This window comes from Bubalus bubalis, chromosome 3 (assembly GCF_019923935.1).
Source record: "Bubalus bubalis isolate 160015118507 breed Murrah chromosome 3, NDDB_SH_1, whole genome shotgun sequence".
NCBI classification, from domain to species: Eukaryota; Metazoa; Chordata; class Mammalia; order Artiodactyla; family Bovidae; genus Bubalus; species Bubalus bubalis.
In genome coordinates this window covers 128602940-128622261 of record NC_059159.1, presented here as the reverse complement: position 1 = coordinate 128622261, position 19322 = coordinate 128602940, and the positions used below count along the sequence as shown (strand labels likewise).

The 19322-nt window shown below is 39.1% G+C and overlaps 1 long non-coding RNA gene across 5 annotated transcripts in view; it reads left to right on the top strand.

Annotated features, from left to right (window-relative positions):
- LOC102411979 overlaps nt 1-18751 on the top strand; it is a 28497-nt gene extending 9746 nt beyond the window's left edge. For 2 of the 5 annotated variants that reach the window (XR_006550021.2, XR_006550025.2), the window contains exon 4: nt 11165-11227. This is a non-coding gene — a long non-coding RNA (zinc finger protein 100). Of the gene's footprint in view, nt 1-1318; nt 1377-11164; nt 11228-17641; nt 17765-18356 lie in introns of those variants that run through there. The other 3 variants (XR_006550022.2, XR_006550026.2, XR_006550028.2) reach the window with 2 other exon arrangements.
- Nucleotides 18752-19322: the final 571 nt, after the last annotated feature.

Below are 19322 nucleotides of genomic sequence, written 5' to 3'. Positions count from 1 at the left end.
TCTGTACATGGTGTGAAATATTACTTGTCTTTCTCTTTGCAGCCAAATATCTACTTAATGGACTGATTATCCTTTCTCTATTTAGTTGACTTGGCACCTTTTTAAATAAATTGTGTATATATGCATAGGCTTATCTCTGAATATCATTCTGGTTTATTGATCTAAATACCTATGTGTATATGAATCATGCACTTTTTAAATTAATCTGGCTCTGTAGTATGTTTTCACATCAGAAAGAATAAGTCCTCTTAGTTTTTTCTTAGATTGTTAGTTTCTTTCCCTATAAATTAAAAAAAAATATTTTTTGGAAATCCTAGTAGTATTTTGTGAGGATTGTATTGAATATGTAGAAGATTTGGGGGAAATTTTGCATCTAATACTGAATTTTCTGATCTGTGAATGTCTTTCCTTTTCCTTAGCTTTTAATGTTCCTTTGGAATGTGTTGTAGTTTTCCCTTACATATCTTCAATCTTTGTTGTGAGCTGTGCCCTTAAGTCTTTTGATGCTACAATGATACTTTTCAAACTTCAAGTTTTAATTGTTTTCTGGATTTATACAGATATATAATTTATGTTCATTTTTGTTGTTTCTATTTGATATTTCACTTGTTACTCCTACTAGCTGTTTTGAAGAATCCTTAAACTTTTATATATGAGATAATATCATTTGTAAATAAAGATATTTTTATATTTTTCTAATCTTCATTTTTTTAACTTGTTTCTTTGGCTAGGATTTAATGTGAAATAATTTATTATGGACATCCAAGTATGATATTAGTCATAGGACTTAAATAGTTGCTCATTGTTACCTATTTCTTTTCTTCCTATTCTCAGTGCCATAAAATTAGTATCATTTTTTCCTTAAATGTTCATACTAGAATTCACTAAGGAGACAATATGGACCTGGAGTTTTCTTTGTCAGAACTTTTTTTTTTTTTTAAATAACAACTTGACTGCAGTATAATTCATGTACCCAAAATTGATCCTTTTAGTTTATACAATTCAGTTTATACAATTAAAAAAAACATACTTTTTAATATGTTCATAGACATATGGGACTATCACCACTACTTTTTTTTATTATATTTTCATCACCCCCAAGAGGAACTCTGTACCCATTGGTAGTCACTCTCTGTTTCTGCTCCCCAGCCCCTAGGAACTACTAATTTACTTTGTGTCTCTAAGAGATTTGACTATTCTAGAGGTTCCACATCAATAGAATCACAAAATATATAGCCTTTTGCGTCTTCTTCCACTAAGCATGATCTTTTTATAGTTTACCAGAGTTATAATATGTATCTATCATCCACTTCTGCAGCCATGAAATTAAAAGACGCTTACTCCTTGGAAGAAAAGTTATGACCAACCTAGGTAGCATATTCAAAAGCACAGACATTACTTTGCCAACAAAGGTTCGTCTAGTCAAGGCTATGGTTTTTCCTGTGGTCATGTATGGATGTGAGAGTTGGACTGTGAAGAAGGCTGAGTGCCGAAGAATTGATGCTTTTGACCTGTGGTGTTGGAGAAGACTCTTGAGAGTCCCTTGGACTGCAAGGAGATCCAACCAGTCCATTCTGAAGGAGATCAGCCCTGGGATTTCTTTGGAAGGAATGATGCTAAAGCTGAAACTCCAGTACTTGGCCACCTCATGTGAAGAGTTGACTCATTGGAAAAGACTCTGATGCTGGGAGGGATTGGGGGCAGGAGGAGAAGGGGACGACCGAGGATGAGATGGCTGGATGGCATCACTGACTCGATGGATGTGAGTCTGGGTGAACTCCGGTGATCGACAGGGGGCCTGGCGAGCTGCGATTCATGGGGTCACAAAGAGTCAGACACAACTGAGTGACTGATCTGATCTGATCATCCACTTCAATTTCTGGTTAAGTAATCTTTGATTGTATGGTTATATCATATTTTGTTTACCACTGGATGAGCTTTGGTTGTTTCCACTTTGACAGTTGTGAATAATGCTGCTATGAGCAGTTGTAGAAACATTTTTATGTTCACAGTTTTTCATTCTACTTTGTATCTATTTTGAGTGAAATCACTGGGAGATATAGTAACACTGTTTAAGTGCCAAAACACTATTCCAAAGCAGTGGCAAGTTTTTAGCAGCCCACTGACAAAGAATGAGAGTTCCCATTTTCCCACATATACCTTAATGATTATTATTTTCTGTCTTTTATTTTTAAAGCCCTCCTAATGGGTATGAATGAGTTTCATTATAGTTACGAGTTGTATCTCCCTGGCTTTGAGCATCTTTTATGTGCTAATTGCTTATTGCCTGTTCGTATATGTTCCTTGGAAAAATATCTGTTCATATCAATTATCCAGTTATAGATTGGGTCATTTGTCCTTTTTTACTGTTAACGTAAAAGTTTTTTTAGTAAATTTCTGGATACACGTTTCTTTATCAATTACATATTTTGTAAATATTTTCTCCCATTCTGTGAGTTGTCTTTTCACTCTCTACATGGAGCTCTTTGAAGCACAAAAGTTGCTTATTTTGATACCATACAGCCGAACTGTTTTCTGTTTTATTTGTTTTTGTCAAATCTAAGAATCTAATTCTAACTCAGAATCAAAAAAGTAATCATTTTTTTAAATGTAATTTTGGCTGCGCTGGGTTTTTCTTGCTGCACGTGGGCTTTTTCTAGTTGCAGTGAACAGAGGCTACTCTAATTGTAGTGTGCAGGCTTCTCATTGCGGTGGTTTCTCTTGTTGCAGAATACCTGCTCATGGGCATGCAGGCTTCAGTAGTTTTTATGTGCAGACTCAGTAATTGTGGTACTCGGGCCATGTTGCCTGAGGCATGTGGAATATTCCCAGATGGGGATATTGGCAGGATTGACTGCATTGGCATACGGATTGTTAACCACTGGACCACCACCCGCTCCCTGCCACCTGCCCCAGGAATTCCCACTGCTATGGTTTTTTCTTCATATTTTACAATTTTTTTTCTTCTATGTTTAGATTCATTACTCATTTTTGGTCTCTATTTTCATGTCTATTCTTACATCAGTACTACCTTAATAATATAGTATGGTAGGACTTTCCTGGTAGTACAGTGGATAAGAATCCGCCTGGCAATGTATGGGACATGAGTTCTATTCCTGCAGTGGGAAGATTCCACTTGCCTCTGAGCAACAGATCCCTTCTGACACAGTTACCAAGCCCACACTTTAGAGCCTAAGAGCCACAAGTATTGAAGCCCTTGTACTTGATCATGTGCTCTCTGTAACAAGAGAAACTACTACAATGAGAAACCCATGTACTGTAACTAGAGAAACCCTGAGCACAGCAATGACAACCCAGCACACCAAAAATAAATGGTTAATTAAAACAAATTTGGAAAACTGAAGGTTTAAAAAAAGTAGAATATGATATTGTGATGAATAATAAGAAGTAGTAATGTATGATATTGTGATTTATAATAAGTACTTAGTCTTCATCTGTGTTTCTGGTACAAAGTTCTAAAATGATTACAGTTTCTTAAATGATAAGAGAGAGATTGATATTATTTTGTTTTCCATAACAGAATATTCAAAACAATATTCATAACAAACCCTTTTTGTTATTCATAACATACCTCTTTCAACCACACTTGAGTTCATGTTAAAGAGGTGACTTTGAAAACCTGAGCATGTAGGCTTGTTCCAAGAATACCAATCAAATGATTGGAGGGTTGTGACTTCTAGTCCCACACTCTTGACTTCTAGGCAGGGAGGGGGTGGGGAGGCTTTACTTGACTTAATTACTAATAACAATTATTCCTACATGTTGAGGTCTCCATAAATATAACTGAACTCTGGGTACAGAGAACTTCATTGTTGCTGAACATTTGGAGGTGGTGGTAGGGTGAGGCTCTTAGATGACCTGGAAGGTCTGCCCTATGCAGCTTTTTTATCTGACTGTTACTGAGATGCGTGCTTTGTGATAAAACTGGCAATCTATTAAAGGTAAGAAACTGTTCTTTGGAGTTCTATGAGCTACTACTACTACTAAGTCGCTTCAGTCATGTCCGACTCTGTGCGACCCCATAGACGGCAGCCCACCAGGTTCCCCGTCCCTGGGATTCTCCAGGCAAGAACACTGGAGTGGGTTGCCATTTCCTTCTCCAGTGCATAAAAGTGAAAAGTGAAAGTGAAGTCACTCAGTTGTTTCTGACTCTTAGTGACCCCATGGACTGCAGCCTACCAGGATCCTCTGTCCATGGGATTTTCCAGGCAAGAGTACTGGAGTGGGGTGCCATTGCCTTCTCTGATTCTAGCAAATTAAATCAGAGGGTGAGGATATGGGGCCTCTGATTTATAGTCAGTTGATCTGAGTCACAGGTCTCAATCTAGACTTGTAACTGACATCTAAAGTTTGAGGAGGTGATTTTGTGGGACTCAACCCCTGGACAATGGGATCTGCAGATACTGTCAGAACTGAATTGAAACACCCATATTCAGCAATCAGAACTGAGGTAGTATTGAGAATACAGAAGTATTTTGTGAGTAGGGACAGTAATATAAATGAGAAACAGGAGGGTTTGATGTAAACAGAGTAATTGAAATTGCAAATTGTGAACCCTCCCTCCCAATTTTTAAAATTATTTTACCTATCCTTGTTTCTTTTCATTCTTTATTCTGCAGCAGTGATTTCTACCAATCTGTCTTTCAGCTCACTTATTCATTCTTCTGCCTCATGTTTTCTGTTAACTGATTCCTTTTTGTGTCTTTTTATTTTCTTTATTTTTTGACCTGTTTCCAGTTGCAGGGTGTCTGCCATTCCTCTTACACTATCAAGGCCATGATATAGAAGTTTGTTTGCAGAGTCTTATTTAAACCTGTGTATATGTAGACTGATTATGATACAGGAGTTTAATGAGATCAGTTTCTTTTTTGATCCAGAAAAAAATGATATTTAGTTTCCCTCCAAAGGAAAGGTCAAATGAGCACCGTCAGAATGCTGCACTCCTGTAACAGTTCCTTCCTTCATTCATGTATGTTAAAGCACTTGGAGCTGAACTAAACCCTAAATTATTTCCCATTTATAGGTTATTATTGTTTTACAAAACTAGATGTAATTGTCAAGTTGAAACAAGGAAAAGATCCATTTTTATTAAAGGAGGAGTCTATAAACAAGACTCATGAGCTGAGGTGTCAATACAACTCTTGGGGAAATAAGATTGAAAATGATTCAGTTAGAGGTGACCATTGTGAAACAGTGTTAAACAGTGTTCTTTGTGGGGACATAAATCTTAAAGTTTAGAAACAGTCGGACATGACTGAGTGACTTCACTTTCACTTTTCACTTTTATGCATTGGAGAAGGAAATGGCAACCCACTCCAGTGTTCTTGCCTGGAGAATCCCAGAGACGGCGGAGCCTGGTGGGCTGCCATCTATGGGGTCACACAGAGTTGGACACGACTGAAGCGACTTAGCAGCAGCAAAGCTAGTATGGGCTACCCAGAAGGCCCAGTGGTAAAGAGAACACCTACCAATGCAGGAGACTCAAGAGATGCGGGTTTGATCTCTGGCTTGGGAAAATACCCTGGGATCAGAAATGGAAACCCACTCCATTATTCTTGATTGGAAAATTTTATGGACAGTAGAAAATTTCGATGACACCAAAATTACTACAGTTATCACTATATACCTGAATTTTAAAAGTAACACATATACACAAAATATATGAATGTTTCTGTGTAAATTATAATGTATTACCAGTTCAGTTCAGTCGTCTCCCACTCTTTGTGACCCCATGAATCGCAGTACGCCAGGACTCCCTGTCCATCACCAACTCCTGGAGTTCACTCAAATTCACGTCCATTGAGTTGGTGATGCCATCCAGCCATCTCATCTTCTGTCGTCCCCTTTTCCTCCTGCCCCCAATCCCTCACAGGGTCAGAGTCTTTTCAAATGAGTCAACTCTTTGCATGAGGTGGCCAAAGTACTGGAGTTTCAGCTTTAGCATCATTCCTTCCAAAGAACACCCAGGGCTGATCTCCTTTAGAATGGACTGGTTGGATCTCCTTGCAGTCCTAGGGACTCTCAAGAGTCTTCTCCAACACCACAGTTCAAAAGCATCAATTCTTTTGCACTCAGCTTTCTTCACAGTCCAACTCTCGCATCCACACATGACTGCTGGAAAAAACATAGCCCTGACTAGACGACCTTTGTTGGCAAAATAATGTCTCTGCTTTTGAATATGCTATCTAGGTTGGTCATAACTTTCCTTCCAAGGAGTAAGCGTCTTTTAATTTCATGGCTGCAGTCACCATCTACAGTGATTTTGGCACCCCCCAAAATAAAGTCTGACACTGTTTCCACTGTTTCCCCATCTATTTCCCATGAAATGATGGGACCAGATGCCATGATCTTCGTTTTCTGAATGTTGAGCTTTAAGCCAACTTTTTCACTCTCCTTTTTCACTTTCATCAAGAGACTTTTTAGTTCCTCTTCACTTTCTGCCAGAAAGGTGGTTTCATCTGCATATCTGAGGTTATTGTTATATCTCCCGGCGATGTTGGTTCCAGCTTGTGCTTTTTCCAGCACAGCATTTCTCATGATGTACTGTGCATATAAGTTAAATAAACAGGGTGACAATATACAGCTTTGACAAACTCCTTTTCCTATTTGGAACCAGTCTGTTGTTCCATGTCCAGTTCTAACTGTTGTTTCCTGACCTGCATACAGATTTCTCAAGAGGCAGGTCAGGTGGTCTGGTATTCCCATCTCTTTCAGAATTTTCCACAGTTTATTGTGATCCACACAGTTAAAGGCTTTGGCATAGTCAATAAAGCAGACATAGGTGTTTTTCTGGAGCTCTCTTGCTTTTTTGATGACCCAGCAGATGTTGGCAATTTGATCTCTGGTTCTCTGCCTTTTCTAAAACCAGCTTGAACATCTGGAAGTTCACAGTTCACCTATCGCTGAAGCCTGGCTTGGAGAATTTTGAGCATTACTATACTAGCGTGTGAGATGAGTGCAATCATGTGGTAGTTTGATCATTCTTTGGCATTGCCTTTCTTTGGGATTGGAATGAAAACTGACCTTTTCCAGTCCTGTGGCCACTGTTGAGTTTTCCAAATTTGCTGGCATATAGAGTGCAGCACTTTCACAGCATCATCTTTCAGGATTTGAAATAGCTCAACCGGAATTCCATCACCTCCACTTGCTTTGTTCGTAGTGATGCTTTCTAAGGCCCACTTGACTTCACATTCTAGGATGTCTGGCTCTAGGTGCGTGATCACACCATCATGATTATCTGGGTCATGAAGATCTTTTTTGTACAGTTCTTCTGTGTACTGTTGCCACCTCTTCTTAATATCTTCTCCTTCTGTTAGGTTCCTACCATTTCTGTCCTTTATTGAGCCCATCTTTGCATGAATTGTTCCCTTAGTATCTCTAATTTTCTTGAAGATATCTCTCGTCTTTCCCACTCTGTTGTTTTCCTCTATTTCTTTGCATTGATCGCAGAGGGAGGCTTTCTTATCTCTTCTTGCTGTTTTTTGGAACTCTTCATTCAGATGCTTATATCTTTCCTTTTCTCCTTTGCTTTTCACTTCTTTTCTTTTCACAACTATTTGTAAGGCCTCCCCAGACAGCCATTTTGCTTTTTCGCATTTCTTTTCCATGGGGATGGTCTTGATCCCTGTCTCCTGTACAATGTCATGAACCTCAGTCCATAGTTCATCAGGCACTCTATCTATCAGATCTAGTCCCTTACATCTATTTCTCACTTCCTCTGTATAATCATAAGGGATTTGATTTAGGTCATACCTGAATGGTCACCCTGCTTATTTAACTTATATGCAGAGTACATCATGAGAAATGCTGGGCTGGAAGAAGCACAAGCTGGAATCAGATCACTGGGATAAATATCAATAACCTCAGATATGCAGATAACACCACCCTTATAGCAGAAAGTGAAGAGGAGCTAAAAAGCCTTTTGATGATAGTGAAAGAGGAGAGTGAAAAAGTTGGCTTAAAGCTCAACATTCAGAAAACGAAGATCATGGCATCTGGTCCCATCATTTCATGGGAAATAGATGGGGAAACAGTGTCAGACTTTATTTTTTGAGGCTCCGAAATTGCTGCAGATGGTGACTTCAGCCATGAAATTAAAAGACGCTTACTCCTTGGAAGGAAAGTTATGACCAACCTAGACAACATTTGAAAAGCAGAGACATTACTTTGCCAACTAAAGTCTGTGTAGTCAAGGCTATGGTTTTTCCAGTGGTCATGTATGGATGTGAGAGTTGGACTGTGAAGAAAGCTGAGCACAGAAGAATTGATGCTTTTGAACTGTGGTGTTGGAGAAGACTCTTGAGAGTCCCTTGGACTGCAAGGAGATCCAACTAGTCCTTTCTGAAGGAGATCAGCCCTGGGTGTTCTTTGGAAGGAATGATGCTAAAGCTGAAACTCCAGTACCTAGGCCACCTCATGCGAAGAGTTGACTCATTGGAAAAGACTCTGATGCTGGGAGGGATTGGGGGCAGGAGGAGAAGGGGATGACAGAGGATGAGATGGCTGGATGGCATCACTGACTCGATGGACATGGGTCTGTGTGAACTCCGGGAGTTGGTGATGGACAGGGAGGCCTGGCGTGCTGCGATTCATGGGGTCGCAAAGAATCGTATAGGACTGAGTGAATGAACTGAACTGAACTGAACTGAATGGTCTAGTGGTTTCCCCTACTTTCGTCAATTTAAGTCTGAATTTGGCAATAAGGAGTTCATGATCTGAGCCACAATCAGCTCCCAGTCTTGTTTTTGCTGACTGTATGGAGCTTCTCCATCTTTGGGTGCAAAGAATATAATCAATCTGATTTCGGTGTTGAGCATCTGGTGATGTCCATGTGTAGAGTCTTCTCCTGTGTTGTTGGAAGAGGGTGTTTGCTATGACCGGTGCATTCTCTTGGCAAAATTTTATTAGCCTTTGCCCTGCTTCATTCCATATTCCAAGGCCAAATTTGCCTGTTACTCCAGGTGTTTCTTGACTTCCTACTTTTGCATTCCAGTCCCCTATAATAATGAAAAGGACACCTTTTTTGGGTGTTTGTTCTAAAAGGTCTTGTAGGTCTTCATAGAACCGTTCAACTTCAGCTTCTCAGCATTACTGGTTGGATCATAAACTTGGATTACCCTGATATTGAATGGTTTGCCTTGGAAATGAACAGAGGTCATTCTGTCGTTTTTGAGATTGCATCCAAGTACTGCATTTCAGACTCTCTTGTTGACCATGATGGCTACTCCATTTCTTCTAAGGGATTCCTGCCCACAGTAGTAGATATAATGGTCATCTGAGTTAAATTTACTCATTCCAGTCCATTTTAGTTAGCTGATTCTTAGAATGTCGACGTTCACTCTTGCCATCTCCTGTTTGACCACTTCCAATTTGCCTTGATTCATGGACCTTACATTCCAGGTTCCTATGCAATATTGCTCTTTACCGCATCAGACCTTGCTTCTATCACCAGTCACATCCAAAACTAGGTATTGTTTTTGCTTTGGCTCCATCCCTTCATTCTTTCTGGAGTTATTTCTCCACTGATCTCCAGTAGCATATTGGGCAACTACTGACCTGGGGAGTTCCTCTTTCAATATCCTATCATTTTGCCTTTTCATACTGTTCATGGGGTTCTCAAGGCAAGAATACTGAAGTGGTTTGCCATTCCCTTCTCCAGTGGACCACATTCTGTCAGACCTCTCCATCATGACTCGCTCATCTTGGGTGGCCTCACGGGGCATGGCTTAGTTTCATTGAGTTAGACAAGTGTGGTACTAGTGTGATTAGATTGACTAGTTTTCTGTGATTGTGGTTTCACTGTGTCTGCCCTCTGATGCCCTCTTGCAACACCTACCATCTTACTTGGGTTTCTTTTACCTTGGACGTGGTGTATCTCTTCACGGCTGCTCGAGCAAAGGGCAGCCGCTGCTCCTTACCTTGGACGAGGGGTATCTCCTCACTGCCGCCCCTCCTGACCTTGAACATGGAGTAGCTCCTCTAGGCCCTCCTGCGCCCACGCAGCCACCACTCCTCAGGCGTGGGGTAGCTCCTCCTGGCCGCCGCCCCTGACCTCCGATGTGGGGTAGCTCCTCTCGGCTGCTCCTGCACTGTCGCAGCCTGGCACTCTCAGCTGCCGCCCCTGACCTCGGGCGGTGGGTAGCTCCTTTTGGCCGCTGCTCTTGACCTCGGATGTGGGGTAGCTCCTCTTGGCCGCCACCCCTCTGGCATGGGGTCCTCCTGGCTTCTGCCTCTGACCTCAGACATGGGGTAGCTCCTCTCAGCCACACTTGTGCGCTGTCGCAGCCGCCCATGCTGCAACACAAAAGATTATTCCCTACTTGATTCCTGCCTCTTCTGGAATATTGTGTATAACTGGTAATGTATTATTACATTGGATTGAATACAGAGTTGGGTTTGAGGGTGGTATTTCATATTTATTGATGCATCAGTCAAATTTCTTTCACTTATGAAATATCATGTATATTTGCCTTGAATCTGAGCCAATGAAACCGAGGTTAGTTTTTGTTTTTTAAGGACTGTATTTTAAGGAATTGTAATTTATTTTATATCACAGAGGGGTGCAAAAATAATCACAGAATGAGAGTTCTGTTCCAGATTTAGGAGTTCAAAGCTGCATGCAATATATTTTCTGGGATGTGAAATGGTATCAGTTAAAAGAGAAATCATTGTTTTAGGGGTTGCTAAAAACTGAATGTGCCATCAATTTTAAGATGCATCCTGATTTAAGTGATAGTAATTTACTTTAAAATGTGTGTGCTCTTCATGTATTCATTGTTAAGATAAATGACATAGGAAGTATTGTGAAAGTGTAAATTAGTGTTGGGAAACTCTAGAATGTATATTCTTGGTGAACTTTTGAAAATAGCATGGCCTCAAAGATATCTAGATTAATCTTTAATTTCAAAATTGTGATGTAAAGTTACTTAGAGAAAGAATGTGGGTAGAAGATACTTACTGAAAATGATAAGTATTATTGTAGTTAAGGAAGACAGAGGAACTTGGTGGCTATAGTCCATATGTCATAAAGAGTCAGACACGACTGAACAACTAAGAGACAGAATGGGAGATATATGGCCTGGCCAGACTAGAATAGAAAAATATCACAGAGTTATGAAATAGTAACCTGAATATCCTTTTCCAGTGGCCATGTATGGATGTGAGAGCTGGACTGTGAAGAAAGCTGAGCACTGAAGAATTGATGCTTTTGAACTGTGGTGCTGGAGAAGACTCTTTAAAGTACCTTGGGCTGCGAGGAGATCCAACCAGTACATCTTAAAGGAGATCAGCCCTGGATGTACATTGGAAGCTGAAACTCCAATACTCTTTGGCCACCTCATGTGAAGAGTTGACTCATTGGAAAAGACTCTGATGCTGGGAGGGATTGGGGGCAGGAGGAGAAGGGGACGACAGAGGATGAGATGTCTGGATGGCATCACCGACTTGATGGACATGAGTTTGAGTGAACTCTGGGAGTTGGTGATGGACAGGGAGGCCTGGCGTGCTGTGATTCATGGGGTCGCAAAGAGTTGGACACGACTGCGTGACTGAACTGAACCGAACTGAACCTGAATATCCAATGTGCCTAAAAGCAGATTTTTAAAAAGTTTGCTTTTCAGAATGCTGCCACTTGACCCTTTTTATCTGTTGTATTTAGAGTGGCATGCTCACTGCCATCTTAGGTTTGGGCATAGGTCTGGCATGTTACATGGGAAGTGAAATATCCTGGGCAAGAGCAGTCAAACATAAAAGAAACATGAGAAATTAATAAAAGTAGGCTTTTGGAAATAGGGTGAAGCATGAGATTAAAGGATCTCATTTAATAGAAACTGTTACTATATGTTCAGCAGTGCATGGGATACTTACATGGCGCTTAGTCCTGGTTGAAACAAGTTTCAGGGTGACTTCCCTGGATGTTCCAGTCGTTAGTTCCACTGCAGGGTTCATGGATTCCATCCCTGGTCAGAGAACTAAGACCTCACACTGGATGTTGTATGGCAAAAAAAAAAAAAAAAAAAGACTAGGCTCAGAAGAGTGAGTAATCATAACGAAAGGGAAAACTTATTTGATGTTCAACAGTGTTGTTGAACAACCCTGATGTAATAAACTAAGGCATCAGAGCCAGCATGTAGAAATGGATTCGTTCCAGGTCAGTGTGTTATTTTATGTCTCATCAATTTTTAACTTCTGTACATTTATATACCTGTGAATTTCTTCAGGAGGGTTTGAACTATAGAATTGCTTCTTTAATCAGGAGAAAAATCAGTGCAAGTATGAATTTGTTTTAGTGTTTATATGTGGAGTTGAAATGAGGAAACTCCAGCTGAAGGTTATTGACTACTCAGTATCCAACCACTGTGATCTCTAGTTGAATGTATAAGGACCTAGACATTGATTTTATTCCACAGTCCAATTCCTTCTTTGATATAGTGTTGAAAACCATTACTGACAGATTTCTCTTGCAGTTCTACCTACTGCTGAGAATCAGTCATCCCAAACTCTAATTTTCATGTTTCTTAGTGAACCACTTTTTAGAGTTCTCTAGTATCTATTTATTAATTTTCTGTTATTTTTAAAATTCAGGTTTATAGTGATAATCATAATTTTGGTCTTTGTTTCTCAAGGAGTATAGGAACACATTTGGAATTTGTTTATTTTGGTAAGATTTGGTGACTAAAAACCAAATGGTCAAATAAAATATAAGACACATATAAAGGCTGCATCCTGAAACAGAAGTGTGTTGTAATCTTCATTAACCATTTTTTTTTCCTTTCATAAGAATGCAGATTTGATAACCTCTTAAAGAAAAGCCTGGCAAATGAAGGAAAACTTTTGCAGCAAGACTTTACTCAACATCAAACTACAGACACAGGTGAGAAAACTTTCAGCCAGAAGTCACACGGCAGAGAATATCAGAGCAGTCACTCAGGAAGCAGCCTTTGAAATTAGAAGTCACTTAAACTCTCATGCAGCCCTTACCATATCCCAGAAACTTGACACAAAGAGGAGCTTCTGCAATGTTACAATATTTCAGTAAACCTTATCTTCTCAGAATACCTTTAGTGTGCATTGGAGAGCTCAAATAAGTGTGAAACTCTATGGATGTGAAGAATGTGGAAAATCCTTCTCTAGGAAGTCAAACCTCATTGACCATCATACAACTCATAGTGGGCAGAAACCTTTTGCATGTAATGAATATAAGAAAGCTTTTACACGCAAGTCATACCTCAAGCAACATAAGAAAATTCACACAGGGGAGAAACGCTATGACTGTACTGAGTCTGGGAAATCTATCTCTAGCAAAGCATACCTCATTGTGCATCAGAGAATTCACAGAGGAGAGAAAGCGTATCCGTGTAATATATGTGGAAAATCCTTCTATGGAAAAAGTTACCTTATTGTTCATCAGAGAAATCACACAGGGGAGAAACCCTATGAGTGTAATAAATGTGGAAAATCCTTCAGTAGAGAACAGTTCCTCACTATTCATGAGAGAACTCACACAGAGGAGAAAGCCTGAGTATGATAAATGTGGGAAATCCTTCAGTAGAAAACATTACCTCACTGATCATCAGAGAACTCACACATGGGAGAAAGCCTATGATTGTGATAAATGTGGGAAATCATTCAGTACAAAAAGTTAGTTCACTATTCATCAGAGAAGTCACACAGAGGGGAAACCCTATGAGTGTAATAAATGTGGAAAATCCTTCAGTACAAAAAGTTACCCCACTGTTCATCAGATAATTCACACCCGGGAAGAAACCTTTGAGTGCAGTAAATGTGGAAAAGCCTTTGCCTTGAAATTGTTCCTAGAAATGCATCAGAGAACTCATACTGGGGAGAAAACCTATGAAGTAAGTGTGGGATATGTCTCTCTAAGAAGTGCCACCTCACTAGGCATCAGAAAATTCACACAAGACAGAAACCATAGGAGTGTAATTAATAAGTGTGCGAAATCCTGTGGAAATTTTCATCTAACCCTTCATCAGTGAATTCACATGGGAGACATCCTATGAATGTATTGATTGTGAGAAATATTGTAGACAGAATGCCAGTCCTATAATGTTTTCAGAGAACTCACACTTGGTGAAATTTAATGGGTATTGAATGTTGGTAAGTTTTCTCTTATAAACTAATTTTCAGAGTATATCGCTCCACACATAAGAGACCTGTTATGAATGTAATAAACTTTAGAAAACCTGATGCAGCCTTCCAGGCCTAGGAATACATCAAAGAAGTCACATAGGGGAGAAACCCCATTATCATGGGAAAGCTTTTACCTAAAATTCAGATCTTAGGAACTGTCAGAGTAACTGTACAAATGTATTAGAAGGGGTGGGGTGGGGTGGGTGGAAACTGACCAGTAGTGCAGCATCAGAGAACTCAGAGGAAGCTCAGTGAATATAATAAAACAGGAAATTTTGTCTATGAGAAATCAACCATCCATCAACAAAACTCAGAGACATCCTTTATGTTTACTGTGAATGGGTAATGTTTGAACCAGATTTCAGCCCACTTTGGACATAAGAAGACTCACACAAGAGAACAGTCTTTGATACTAATCACTTATGGACAGACTACTGTTTCAGCCAGGCTACTCAGTGGGATCCTACTTTGAAGGATTTCTTCTGTGAACTTTAAATTGTGCATTGTTACCCACAATGTTGTCTATCTCAGTCAGACTTTGTCTGAGCTAAATAATGTGTGTTTTAATGTCATAGAATAAAATATGGTATAAATGTTGATTAGGTCCCATTGATTGATAGTGCTGCTCAGTTCAACTGTGTGCTTATTTTGACTGATGAATCCATTAAGTGCAAATGGAATTCTGTTGAGCTTTCAAGCTAATTTTTATCAGTTTTTTTCCTCTTGTTTTGATGAGCTGTTTTCTGAACCATACTCTTAAGGATTGTTATATCTTCTGTTTGACGCCACCTCCTTATCATTATGCAATCCTCCATTTTGATAACTTAGCTTTTTTAAAAATTGATGTATAATTCTGTTACAATTTTTTGTTAGTTTCTGCTATACAAGAAGTGAACCAGTTATATGTATACATATATCTTCTTCTACTTGGATCTCCCTCCCCCTATCCAATCCGTTTATGTCATCACAGAGCACTGAGCTGAGCTCCCTGTGCTATACAGCAGATTCCCATTAGCTATCTATTTTACAGGTAGTAATGTATTTATGTCAAACCTAATCTTCCAATTCATCCCACCTTCCTTTTCCCTTCCTGTGTCCACATGTTGGTTCTCAGTGTCTGCATCTTCTCTCCCTGCCCTGCAACTAGGTTCATTGGTACCATTTTTTTAGATTCCATGTACCTGGGTTAATATTTTTCTTTTTCTGACCTACTTCACTCTACAAGAAGGACTCCAAATCTGCCCACATGTGTACAGATGACTCAATTTCGTTCCGTTTTATGGCTGAAAGTATTCCATTGTATATATGTACCACATCTTCTTTATCTGCTAATCTGTTGGACACTCACTTATTTCCATCCTGGCTATTATAAATATTGCCTCCTTGAACACTGGGGGTACCTGTGTCTTTTTGAGTTATGGTTCTCTCAGGTATATGCCCACTAGTGGAAATGCTGGGTCATATGGTAGTTTTATTCCTGGTTTTCAAAAGAATCTTCATACACTTTTCCATAGTGGCTGTATCAGTTTGTTCCCACAACAGTGCAAGAGTGTTTCCTTTTCTCTATACCATTTCTAGCATTTACTATTTGTGGATTTTTTAATGGTGGATATTCTGACAGGTGAGAGATGATACCTTATTGTAGGTTTAACATTTCTCTAATAATTAGTGATGATAAGCATCTTTTTTTGTGCCTCTTCGTCATCTGTATCCCTTCTTTGGAGTAATGACTATTTAGTAATGTCTATTTATTTCCTGTCTTCTGCCCATTTTTAGATTGGATTTTTTTTTTTTTTTTTGATATTGAGCTTCATGAACTGCTTCTGTATTTTGTCCATTTCTTTATTTGGAAATATTTTTCCCCTTCTGAGCATTGTCTTTTCATCTTGTTTATGGTTTCCTTTGCTGTGCAAAAGCCTTTATTTATAATTGGATCTCATTTCTTTGTTTTTATTTTCATTATTTTAGGAGGTGGTCAAAAGAGATCTTGCTACAATTTATGTCAAAGAGTGTTTTTCCTATCTGTTCCTCTATAATGTTTTATACTATCTGGTCTTTAACATTTATATCTTTAATTCAATTTGAGTTTATTGTTGTGTATCATGTTAGATAGTGTTCTAATTTCATTCTTTAACATGCAGCTGTCTAGTTTTCCCAGTGCCACTTAATGGAAAGAGGATGTCTTTTCTCCATTTCATGTTATTTCCTCCTTTGTTATAGATAGTTGACCATAGATGCCTGGATTTTTCTCTGGACTTTCTGTCCTGTACCATTGATCTATATTACTATTTCTGTGCCAGTACCACACTGTCATTATTACTATAGCTTTGCATTATCACCTGAAATTGGGGAGCTTGATTCCTTCAGCTGTTTTTCTTTCACAAAATTGCTTTGGCTATTTGGGGTCTTGTTTTTCTACACAAATTGTAAAATTCTTTGTAAAATTCAATGCTATGAAGAATGCCATTTGTAGTTTGATAGGGATTGCATTGAATCTGTAGATTTCTTTGAGTCATGTAGTAAATTTATCTTTCTGCACTTTAGTTTTTAGTGTATAGGAATGCAGGAGATTTTCGTGCATTAATTTGTATCCCATAGCTTTACCAGATTCATTGATTAGCTTTAGGAGTTGTCTGGTGGTGTCTTTAGGAATTTCTGTGCATAGGATTGTGTCATCTGCAGATGGTAATGGTTTTACTTCTTTTCGACTTTGCATTCCTTTTTTTTTTTTCTTCTCTAATTGTCATGGCTAGGACTTCAAAAATTACATTGGATAATAATGATAAGAGGGGACATCCTTGTCCTGGTACTGATCTTAGAGGGAATGCTTTCAGGTTTTCACTATTGAGAATTATGTTTGCTATGAATTAGTGATATATGGCCTTTATTATGTTGAGGTAAGTTCCCTCTCTGCCCATCTTCTGGAAAGTTTTTGTCATAAATTGGTCTTAAATTTTGTCAAAAGCTTTTTCTGAATCTATTGAGATGATTATATGGTTTTAATTTGTTAAAATGATGTATCACATTGATTGATTTGCCTGTATTGAAAAAGTCTTACATTCCTGGAATAAATCCCACTTTATCATGGTGAATGATTCTTTTAATCTGTTGTTGGATTCTCTTTGATAGTACTTTGTTGAGGTTTTTGTGTCTGTGTTCATCATTGATATTGGTCTTAACTTGAATTTTTTTGTTGTTGTTGTTTGATTTTTGTATCAGGGTGATGGTTGCCTTACAGAAGAAGTTTGGTAGTGTTCCTCCCTCTGCAACTTTTTGAAAGAGTTTGAGCAGGATAGGTGTTAGCTCTTGTCTAAATGTTTAATAGAAATCACCTGTGATGCCATTTTCACTGGACTTCTGTTTCTTGGAAGATTACAGTTTCTATTTCATTATTTGTTCCTGGTCTGTTAATATCTTCCTGGTTTAGTCTTGGAAGGTTGAATCTTTCCAATTACTTCTCCATTTCTTACAGGTTGTGCATTTTATTCACATATGCTGCCAAGTCACTTCAGTCGTGTCCGACTCTGTGCGACCCCATGGACTGCAGCCTACCAGGCTTCTCCGTCCATGTGATTCTCCAGGCAAGAACACTAGAGTAGGTTGCCATTTCCTTCTCCAATGCATGAAAGTGGAAAATGAAAGTGAAGTCTCTCAGTCGTGTCTGACTCTTAGCGACCCCATGGACTACAGCCTACCAGGCTCCTCCATCCATGGGATTTTCCGGACAACAGTACTGGAGTGGGGTGCCATTGCTTTCTCCCTTATTCACATATAATTCCTTATATTAGTCATCTCTTAGGATCTTCTGTATGTCTGGGATGTCAGTTGTAATTTTTCCTTTTTGGTTTCTAATTTTATTTATTGATTTGAATCCCCCCTTTATTTTGCTTAATGATTTCAGCTAAAGGTTTATCAATTTTACCTTCTCAAAAGACCAGCTTTAAATTTTATTGATCTTTGCTGTTTCTTGTTTCAGTTTCATTTATTTCTGCTCTGATCTTTATGATTTTTTTCCCTTCTTCTGACTTTGCGTTTTGTTTTTCTTTCTCTTGTATTTATGTGTATGTGTGTATATATATATATGTGTGTGTGTGTGTGTGTTTATATAATTGAATTACTGCTGTGCACCAGAAAATAAAACAACATTATAAATCAACTATACTGGTTTTTTTTTTTTTTAATTTTAGATAGGGAATTTGTTTGACCAGATCCAAGAAAAGACTTCAGTGAGTCAAAAGGAGCAGCTAATAAGAGATGTGGTGACCCCTTGGGGTGTAACCATTATGCCCTGGTGGCAGACTCCTTCAAATGAGACCACTCAACTCAGCAACTTGAAGGTACTTTGCTGTATAACCCTCTCTATCATACTCACAGCTGTTCAGACTGATGCTTCTAGATTAAGTATGGGAGCAAGAAGCAACTTCCCACTCCTGCTTGTCTCTATAGACTCATTACTCGACCAGAGACTGCTGCTGGTGCTGAAACATTTCTTTCTTCAACTTCTCCTTGGTGTGGTTCATTATCCCCTTTGAATGTTCACTGCTGTGATTTACCTGTATTGTGTGCAATAAACTTGGTGAGTTTACTGTGTGGGAAAGATCCCCAGGAATAGGAAATGGCAACACACTCCAGTATTCTTGCCAGGAAAATTCCATGGACAGAGGAGCCTGGCAGGCTACAGTCCATGGGGGTCACAAAAAGTTGGACATGACCTATTCAGCACAGCACAGTACAAACTTGTTGCATATTGGCTATTTTCACATATATCCAGCCCTTTGGTTCTTACCTGGCCTTACTGCTGGGCCCTTTGACAAAGCAATGGCTCTAATCCCTAATACAGTGTTGCAAAAAAAATTGATGAACAACTCTTAAGTATTGTGGACATCTGCGCTATTGCCTTCTGAAGCTCCTGAGGAGATTCATTAACTCCTTCATAAACTTAAAACCCATGTAGAAACTTTCTGGCCATGGCTTGATAGCACAGCTTACCTAATACGAATATGCCTGTCAGACTGTACTTACACTCTCTTGTCAGAAGCAGATAACTTTCCTGCCAAGAAGTACTACTTATTCAGACTCCCTGCTTTCACCTGCTCCCAGGACCTTCCAGTTTACTGTGGTTACATGAGAATTCTCAACCATGATGCCTGCTG